At 39.2% G+C, this 10,670-nt stretch overlaps 1 pseudogene; it reads right to left on the bottom strand.

Annotated features, from left to right (window-relative positions):
- Nucleotides 1-238: 238 nt before the first annotated feature.
- LOC121493603 lies at nt 239-7,087 on the bottom strand (annotated as a pseudogene).
- Nucleotides 7,088-10,670: the final 3,583 nt, after the last annotated feature.

Raw genomic sequence — 10,670 nt, 5'->3', positions numbered from 1 at the left:
GACTTCTTTCCACTAAGGTTTTTGGCCTACATAAAGCTGAACCCGTTCCTGGATTTGGGAGTTTTCACATGATACCAACCTGGCTGAGAACAATGCATTCCTCTGTCCACAGTACTTTATTTAGAGATGAAAATGTGCACACAAAAGGAAGATGTTTCCTTGGAACTAGATGCCATGTTTGGAACACTGAAATGAACCGCAACTCTAAAGCCCAAAAAATCTGTGTGAATAAAAAAAACCTATGAACAAGCCACCCAGGAGAAGTAGAAAACACTTGCCAAACATGAGATCAACAAATCAATACCTGGAACATAAGATATGCCATCATATTAATACCACCCAGCCAATAGTAAAACACAAAATCTTAGAGTATATTTGGTTTAAATACCCAAGTTTGATCACTGTCAGAAGAGTGGTCAGAGGTGGAACTATCTTTTCCTTCCTGACTGTTCTTTTTTGAATAGGGACACACTTTTCCAGGGTACAAGTCAGGTGGCTAGTAACAGAGTAGGATGCTTCCTGCAGGATCTAGCCAAGTCTAACAGTTCATTTATGACAGTAAAAAAGCAGAAAGGGCAATGATGTGAACCAAGACAAATTCTAGGAAGTATGAAGATATAAAAACTCAGAAGGCTAAATTTGTATTCATGTCTAAAAGATCAACTTTGGGTTTAAAATGAAATATAAAGACAAAGGTCAGAACCTGAGTATACTCTGGATTCAAGTAAGAAGTAAAAACAAGGAAATGGACAAAATAGGGAAGGACTAAGGTAACTGCCTGGAATAGAAAATGCTGAAAATTCTACATATGGGATGGAAGTCAGTGATAGGTCATTGTAGTTTAAAGGGTCATAAACAAACACCAGTTCTCTTAATGGCCTTTTGGGTGTACCTGTTTAAAAGTGACAGAATAAAAAAAGAATTAAAAAATACAAGTAACAAATAAGAAAGCAAAAAAAAAAAAAGGAAAATTCAATTCCATACTTGACAGTATGGTAAACTATAGATCTAATTCCATGCTCACGTAGCAAAATAATTTAAACATTTGGATAGTTTTTTTAATCCTCCCAACCTTATATGCATATAGGTATCCTAACAAGAAAGTAAGAGAAATTATCCAAGACCAAAGTAGAGTAAAAGACAAAAAATAAATACTACAAGGTAGGTGAAAAATCCCCAGACATTAGAGTAAGAGGACCTATCTTATATCTAATCAGAATTTCAAGGCAGAATTGTAAAAGGAATATTCCTGGAGATACAGTCTCCAAGTTTTCCAAACTGATGAAAGATAACACCTCTCAGATTAAAAAAAAAGAAGAACTCCCAGATTAAGATTTCCAAATTCCTAGCTGGATAAATTAGACTTCCACACTGAGACACATCATAGTGCATTTACAGCAGAACAAAGAAAAGAAGACTGTAAAAGAAGCTAGAAAGAAAGATGATTAGATACAAAATAATGGCAGTTTTACAAACACTGAATTCTCAACAACAATGGTACTGGCCATAGGACAGAGGAATCACACCTTCAAAAATCTGAAAAGAAAGCCTAGTATAGAGTACCCAAGAGAATTCTCACATAGAAGAAAAGAGGTGAAATATAACTTTTTCAGACAAACAAAAATAATTTTCTACTAATAGACTCAGTTGAAGGACTCTAAAGGCTTTATGTCACACACACAAAAAGAAACTGAATTTAATAAGAAAATGTGATGTGGGAAAATAAGTGGTAAATATATGAATGAATCTAAAGAAACACTGACTGTAGAAAATGACATTAAAATAATATCTAATTTGGGAGAATATTTTTAAAATACCCTGGGAAATATAAAAGTTCAGAAAATCAGCTTTAATGTTTTCTAATGCCCTTATTATTGTTTCAGAAGAGACTAAAGATAACAACTTTGTATTTTGTTGCAGAAAGTAATGCTACTCCTTAGTATGTATGATTCTCCTCTCCTCTGAGGAATGTTGGGAGCCTGTACCTCCTTGCCTACTGGAAATTAGCCTTGGCCATGAATCTAACTTTGATCAATGAAATATGAATGAAGTGTTACTTCCAAGAAGAAGTATTTGAGTTAGAGTATCCATTCTCTGTCCCTTTGCTGCTGTGACCAGTGACTAGACTATTCCTGTTGAACCTTCAACAACCTGTAACCCAGAATGAGGATGAAATCTTGATTCTTTCTGAAAAGTTGGGGTTGTTCGTATAACAATATACTTAATCCCATCAGAAACAAGCACTGGTACTTAAAGCAATGAGGAAAATCTGTATTTAAGATGAGCAACATGTAATGCCAAAATGTTTGGTAAAAAGTCATCTGCCCTAAGTTGGGAAACATATCAGGTGCCTAAAAAAGTTATATGTGGCTCTAAGGAAAGAAGTTGGAAAACAAACTTCATGAGGGAGTGTTGGTACTTAGCTGCATTTGACCATTTCCTGAGTTGAAGAAAGAATTTGTATGATTATGAACAGGAATAAAAGGGAGTAGAGAGAATATGAAAATTCATGAACTTTCAGAGATGGAAAAGAAAACTTCCTCACCATCCCAAAATGTCAAAGCTAAATATAAGAAAATCTTTGAGCAACAAAGGCTAATTATAACTCAGCCTTGAGGCAAAGGTCAAATTAAAGGAGTGTTCCTTATAAATGTGAAAACCACTGGATGGATTAAGAACAGTTTTTTTTAAAAGGCTTAAGACGTATTTTAATAAGCTGATGCTGCATTACTGCTCCATTTCTCAGGAAAACTCCAAAGACATCAGGGACAAATCAAACATGGTACACCAATTTAAAAAAATGCACAGCATAACTATCTAAGATAGGCAAGGCTCAGAGCTACTGTCTGACCTGCAGCATACAGCTATCCTGTTCCCAAGATTGTACTAGGCCCATCAAGAAAAGCTGTGAACAGCATCATAGAGATAAAAGGGCCATACCTGGGTTGTCCTTACCCCCCCCCAAAAAAAGATGGAGGCAACTTAACACAAGATTTTTTAAAGGTACACTAAAATGAAAATCTCTAAGAGAAAGGTCTTCCTTAGGACATGAAGGGGTAATATATGGGATATAACAGAATCATGTTTTCTGTGACCTCTGTGGACATTTGCCTGAATTCCCACCTGTGAGTGAATGGAATGGGGCTAAGGTCATTGGGGGGGGGAAATGTTTGTTTTTGTGGTGTATGCGGCAGTGTCTATGGGGTTAGAGGATATAAGAATGAGAAAGTAAAAAGAACAGGATGGACAAGAATGGAATGACCAAGATTAATGGGGGCTCTAACTGGATCCATTTTGCCATGGTTCCACCCCCCAAGACCCTCAACAATCACATGAGACTTCAGGAATGCACCACACAGAATCAATTAGTTAAACGATATACCACACAGAACTGATTTTTTAAATATCGCCCCTCCCTTGCCCTCAGCCTCCAGTAAACTCCAGTTACTCCCTCCAGTAAACAGGCAAGGAAGACCTAACGACTGGGAGGAATCCCTAACACTTTCCCAGGGCAGAATTCTGGCTAGTCCAAAAAGGGTCCTGCTTTTAAGGGTTTTGGGGAAACAAGACATTGAAATTTTTATTAGTGTCGGCAACGTTTGTTTGGAGCAAATCCAGCTCCAGGAGCTGCACGGTTGAATGCAGGAGGGGTTCCACCAATTGCCCCAATTCCTCCCATTGTAGCAGCCAGGCCAAAGCGTTCAGTTGCTGGTGGGGTCAATCCCAAGGTTCCATCTGGCACGATAGTGGCAGGTCCTGGAGGAGCTGGGGTACCAGCTGGCACTGGAGCAGGGGGCATGGCACCTCTATTGTTCATGCCCATAGCACCTCCCATAGCCATCTGGCCCATCCGTATCTCCTGTTCTCTTGCATGAGAGAATGTTCCCTTGAATCCTTCCTGCTGTTGCTACATCATTTCTTCCTGTTGCTGCCGCATCTCTTCCTCTTGGTGCCTGCTCACTCCTCCTCCTGCCTGCGCTCCAGTTGCTTTCGTTTCTGCACTCTTGGTTGTGCAGCTCTTCCATCCTCCTAAGTTCTTCTTGACACCTCATCAAATCCTGTCTCATTAGCATGACCTGGTGCTCATGGCGAGGCAGCCTCCATCTCCACCTCCAGCTTCTCATGAGCTTCCTTGATGTTGCGGTCCACTTGGTCCTGCTGCTACTTCTCCATCTCAATCAGTGCTTTCCAGTGCATGGCATACTCATACTCAAAGGAGCCAGGCTGTGCAAATCTGGGTGACTGCTCTCGCTACCTGTGAAACTGCTAATAACCAGTTTCTCTGGAAGTCCCTCTTCATCATCCAACTGGTCCATGGGCTTCACAGTCACAGGCTGAGGAAATGTGGTTAGCAGGAAGGAGCCTTCCCTGCACCTGTCCAGAGCTTTCTGAGCAGCTGGCTTCCCTGGGAATTCAACAATGCCTTTTCCTGAGGGCCTTCCTCGATCATCCATGATGACTACAGCCCTCCCCACCTGGCCAAACACAGAAAAGGTTTCCTCCAGCAGTTCACTGGAAACATACTGAGGAAAGTTTTGGACTGTAAGGATGCACTATGGCAGGCAAAGCACACATGCAGCTGCTTTCCACAAAGTGGCATGTTGTCCAATTCTACTTTGGCAATCTCCGCTAGGGTTTGTATTTCCAAGCGGATAAAGCCAAAGCCCTTATCCTTATGAATGAAGACTTTGCCTGCTTTCCCATATTTCTCAAATACTTTCCTCATCTCCTCCTCAGTGATATCAGGAGGAAGATTGCCCACAAAGAGCTGGCTACATTGGGTGAAGGTCTCCTCTCCTGGTTTCCTAAAATTCTTCAGGTCAATGGTCAATCCTTCATTTTGGCTGCTGGCTTTTTGCCCATTTGCAGGTATTCGTGGTGGTGGTGGCTGCTGCTGTTGCTGCTGGTGGTGCTGCTGGTGGTGGTGGTGCTGCTGCTGCTTCCTAGGAGTATGGTCTTGCTTCTCCAAGTTAAAGGTTTTATTGCTCTGCATTTTTGCACCCTGCTACCGACTGTTCTCTCCTCAGAGTAATGGCGATGCTACACAGCCTCTACTGTCCTGAGAAATGGATTAAGAACTTCAAAGCAAAAAGCAAATTAAGAGGGTGGTATCCAGCAAATTGATCATTTATACAAAATAACTCAGTAAATAGCTAGAGTATGTGTTCTTCCCAGTGACATCTAATAGACTCAATTTATCTGATATTAAAGGGAGTGAGGATGTAGGAATATATGTGTCAAAGATAAGAAATAGAACACTGTAAGAAAGCACACTTATAAAGAAATGAAGATGTGGATACTGGCACATACAGCTGATTGAAATAAAATAGACTGCAAGTCTATTAAGTTTGAGGGAGTTTTATTGCCAGAAAAAGTAGAGCAACCAAAGTCAGAAAACTGCATGGCCCACAAGGATGTCCTATTGCCTTTTATTTCACACGGGGCCAAGAAGAATAATACAAAAGGAAGAAATTTCCAGAAGGTCAAGTCAGGGCCACAAAGAACAATGGAAAAAGAACTCCCTTCGATCTGTAGAGTATATTTAATCAAAAAATATTTCCCACCTCAAAGATGGAGGGCCTTAACCATATGTGCCCACCAGAATTTCAAAACTGCTATGGACCAGTGATTGCTATGTATCATAGAGTCTTCCAAATGGAAGTACTTTTCTATTTATGCTGTGCCTGTTTCTTCATTATATACTGGAAGCATGTAACAAAACCAATTTTTCTGTTGGGGAGAAAAGGAATGAAAAAGTTAAAAATCAAGAAGAAAGCACAATAGAAGACAAGAAAGAATACACAGAGCAATAGAGGGTAGCAAATAAAATGGTAGAAACAAATTTAAGTGTACAGTTGTCTCTTTTTAAACAACATGGGTCTGAACTAGATGTGTCCACTTATATACAGATTTCTTACAGTACAATAGTGTAAATGTATTTTCTCTTCCTTATGATTTTCTTAATATTTTTTCTCTAGCTTACTTCATTGTAAGAACATAGTATGTAATACATATAACATATAAAATATGTGTTAATTGCCTGTTTATGTTATTGATAAGGCTTCTTGTCAACAGTAGGCTATTAGTATTAAGTTTTAGGGGAGTCAAAGCTATAGCAAATTTTTGACTGTGTGAGGGTCAGTGCCCCCAACCCCTTTGTTGTTCAAGGGTCATCTGTATTAATCAGATCTTGTAAAGTTATCCTGCATTAATAAATAATCCCCAAATCTCAGTGACTTAGAGAATCTGTTTCTCAAATTGCATGCCAGTCTTTGGCTGTCCTTAGCTATTCAATCTGAAACCCAGACTGAAGGAATGGCTTCAGCCTGAAACCCACAGGTATGGTGACAGAGAACGACTCAGAATAGCATAGTGACACTACAAGCTTCTACTCAGAAGTAGTACATTTATTTCTACTCACTTTTAATTAGTAAAAAAAATCATCATCATAATTAAGACCACATCTCTTAATAGACTTAGGTATCAATGGGGTTATAATACTTCAATAGAGATAAGCTTAGAAGAGACAGGGCTTGTAAGGAAAGGCTGTTAGGAGGTGTCTGGGTGGCTTAGTTGGTTAAGAATATGCCTTTGGCTCAGGTCATGATCCCAGGGTCCTGGGATCAAGCCCCACAACAGGCTTCTTGCTCAGCAGGGAGCTTGCTTCTCCTGTTCCCTCTGCCTGCAGGCCCTACTGCTTGTGCTCTCTCTTCCTGTCAAATAAATCTTTAAAAAAAAAAAATAAAGGAGGGGCTGTTAGGAAGAGTCAGTGACTATTTTGATGATATCTACCATACCAAATATAAAACTGATCCAAATAAATGGAAATTACCTAAACTATCCAATTCAAAGTCAATGATTGTCAGACTGGATTAAAAATAATCCAATTCTCTGCTCTTTATAAGTGAAAACACAAGGACAAAAAAAGTGTGAAAGTCAAAGCCGGGGAAAAATAGACTAGGAAAATATTAAAGAAATCTGGTGTGGTGATACTAATACTATAAAATAAGACTTTAGAGCAAAAAAGCATTTCTAGAGATAAAGATGATCACTATATAATGATCAAAGTTTCAATTTATCATGAAAATAAAACAATTCTACACTTTATGTACTTAATAACATAGTCTCAAAATATATAGACAATTCCACTATCACAGAGGAAGATTTTAACTAATTTATCATAGTAAATTAAATAGACCAAAAAATAAGGATATAAGGAATCTGAGCAAAATAATTAACAAGTTTAATGAAAAGCACATATATACATATAGATATATAGATATAGATACAGATTACTGCACTCAACAGCTACAGAATATACATTCTTTCCAAGCACACAATATGATAGTCCATAAGACTAATGTCAGCAATTTTTAAAAATCAGTATCATACAGAACACTTACTTGACAACCATAAAATTAAGTTACAAATCAATAACAGACAAGTAGAAATACTTCCAAGTGTTTGGAAATTTTAAAATTTATTTATGCATCCAAAAAAGTCATAAAAGAAATCAGAAAATTCTCAGAACTGACTGATAAAGAATGTCATATTCAATACTTGTGAGATGCTGTTAAAGGCTTACTTTGAAGAAAATGGATAATTGTATATTCCTAAGGAAACACAAAAGACTCAAAATTAATGAACTAAGCATTCCAACCTTAGACATTAGGGGGGAAATACAGAACAAACTTTACCAAGCAGAAAATATATAATCAAGTTATTTATTAAGAGAGAAATTACATAATTACATGAGAAATTTTGAGCCAAACATACCCCCAGGCTGCCTGTTTTAAACCAACCCACTTATTAACAGCATCTTTAAAGGTCCAAACTCAAAATTATAAGAAAAAGGAAAAAATCTGTAAGGGAGTGAGGGGTAACAGAAGAGGCCAACAGAAGAAACAAAGCAAGACTGTGGTTTTAGCTGGGTCTAGCCTCAGGCTGAAATCTCCAGGAGCTCTGATGCACACACCACATCACATCTTTTCCACAGTAGAGCTGGGGAGTGAGGTTTTAGGCAGTCACTGTTTACAGACTGTTACAGGGAAATGTAGTACATAACTTCCAGAGATATCTCCTGGTGATGTTGCTCCAACCTACCAAAGGCAAGCCTCTTACAAATGTTGCAGGTGCATTAGTAGCAACATATGCAGCCGTTGAAGAAGAATGAGTTCACCACGCCAACAAAAGGACAGAGCACCGACACTGTCTGCTGTGCTCCATCCCTTGTACCACCCAGGCCCACTTGCTTTACACATTAGGTTTATTTCATTCTTTTGCAACTTCTCCAGGATTCTGGTTGATCATAATTTCTATGACAACTTAAAAGAGAAGTTAGTGGGATAAACTATGGCCTCCACAGCTGCAGTTGGTTCTGAGGTCAGAACTGATATTGATCATTTCCTTTCTTTACTACCCATTCTATGTTCCCCTCACTTTGTGCCAGCAATTTTGCTGGTCTAGGTGACTTGCATGGTACTGTCTGTCACCTGATGGGTCTGAGACTTTGGTTACCATGCTGTTGTCTGGCCACAGTTGAGCTCTACTTGCCAATTGATAATGAAAACTGAGGTTCAGATTACCAAGAAATACCCCAGAAGTTCACATGGGTCCTAAATATATTCTTCCCTGCTACCATTACATGCTAGCAACCCCAGATCCTCAGGATTATCAAAGTCAGTTACCCCTTCAAGTATGGTAACTCTTGCTAGTCTACTGGCAACAATGAGCATAAAATGATCAATAGCAGCCACAGCCTGAAGGTTAGTGAAACTATTAATGTGTCCCCTAATGGAAGTGTTTAGGACCTCTATAACCAGGACCTCTAGTTCTTCAACTAAAGAGCCTGAAGTTTCAGAAACTGGAAGTAAAAGTTTCCCAAGTGTGTTGCTGGAACAGAGCCATTCTTCCCACTCCTTGGTTCCCAGCAGTAACACAGAACCATACAATCATCACTGGTTTAAGGAAAAAGTGGCAAATTTTTTCTGTAAGTGCCAGACAGTAACTATTTTAGACTTTGTGGACCATACAGTCTCTGACACAACTACTTAATTCTGCTGATGTAGCATGAGAGAAGCCAGACAATACATAAATGATGAGTGTGGTCGTGTTCCAATATTATATTTGTAAAACAGCACCAAGCCCGATTTGGCCTTGGAACCAGTTTGCCAACCTCTGCTTTGATCTATATACTGCATCCTGAAGGAATACCTTTGTAGGATATAACCTCCAAACTTGCTTCAGCTGTTTCTTTGAGGCCATTTCACTGCTCTATCAGGCTAGCAGCTTACAGATGATGTGGGATGTAGCAGGACCGGTGAATCACACAGGCATGTACCCACTGCAGAACCTCTTTTTTCATAAATTGGGTCCTTTCATCAGAAATGACAGTATGTGGGATATCCCAAGTCAGTAAATCGTATACTCTGTGAGTCCTTGAGTAGAAGTGCTAACCAAGTCACTATAGGCAGGAAAAGTAAATGTACACTTAGAAAACATGCCAAATGAATTGCTGCCCCTTCCAGGGCAGAAGGGTCTTGTGTAATCAAGTGCCACTAAGTGACTGTTGGTCTCCTCAAAGATTCACTCCTCAAAGGGCTCAGCATTAGTGTCTGTAGCTAACTTGGAGGGTGGAAGCAGTAGCAAGGTCAGCTTTGATGAGGGACACATGCTTTTGTGCCCATACAAAGCCTTCATCTGTGCCACCATGGCCACTACACTCATGAATGCATTCCCTCAGTATTGTGGTGGCCAATGAGTGTGACCAGTTGATAACTGCACTATAATCTGGGTAGACAGCAACTATTCAGTGATTTGTTTGCAATGGTCTCCTGCCCCTTTACCATCCTACCTTCCATGAAAGCATCAGAGCAGCTTTGTATGCAGGGAATTATCAGTCAGGACCTAGACACCAAGTGGTCTAGGTTTAGATGCCAGTCAGATTATTGTCATGGAACATCAGCTGCTTTTATAGTTGTTTTGTTTTTTTAAGCAGCCGCACTGAGATATAATTTACATGCCATAAAATTCACCCATTTTAAGTGTATAATTAAATTAATTTTCTTATATTTATAGTTGTACAACCATCATCATAACCTAATTTTAGAACATTTCCATTGCCCTAAAAAACCCTCATGTCCATTTACAGGCATTCTCTATTCTCATTCCCAGCAGTAGGTAGCCACTAATTTGCTTCTACCTCTTTAGATTTGCTTTTTTTGGATATTTAACATAAATGGATTCACGCACTATGCATTCTTTTGTGACTGGCTTTTTTCACCCGAGTATAATGATTTTGTAGCTTATCCATCTTGTGGCATGTGTCAACACTTCATCCCTTTTTATTGCCAAGTAATATTCCATTGTATGACTATACCATATTGTGTTTACCCGATTACTAGTTGGTGGACATTTAAGTTGCTTCCACTTTTTGGCTACTGTGAGAAATACTGCCATGAATATTCATGTTCAAGTCTTTGTATGGTCATATGTTTTCATTTTTACTGAAGATCTTAATGAAACTGGACTCAGGCACCTCAAGGAAAGAAAGCCTCCAGTCGTATGTGAAGTTAGGCTTAGGCTTATCCCCTGCTACTGAGCTGAAGAAGCAGTAACCCCAGTCCCAGCTACTTCATTATTGGGCAACCAAGGAGCACTCCCAGGATAAC

Source organism: Vulpes lagopus, chromosome 6 (assembly GCF_018345385.1).
Source record: "Vulpes lagopus strain Blue_001 chromosome 6, ASM1834538v1, whole genome shotgun sequence".
Classification (NCBI taxonomy): domain Eukaryota; kingdom Metazoa; phylum Chordata; class Mammalia; order Carnivora; family Canidae; genus Vulpes; species Vulpes lagopus.
This window is presented reverse-complemented; position numbering and strand designations above follow the sequence as displayed.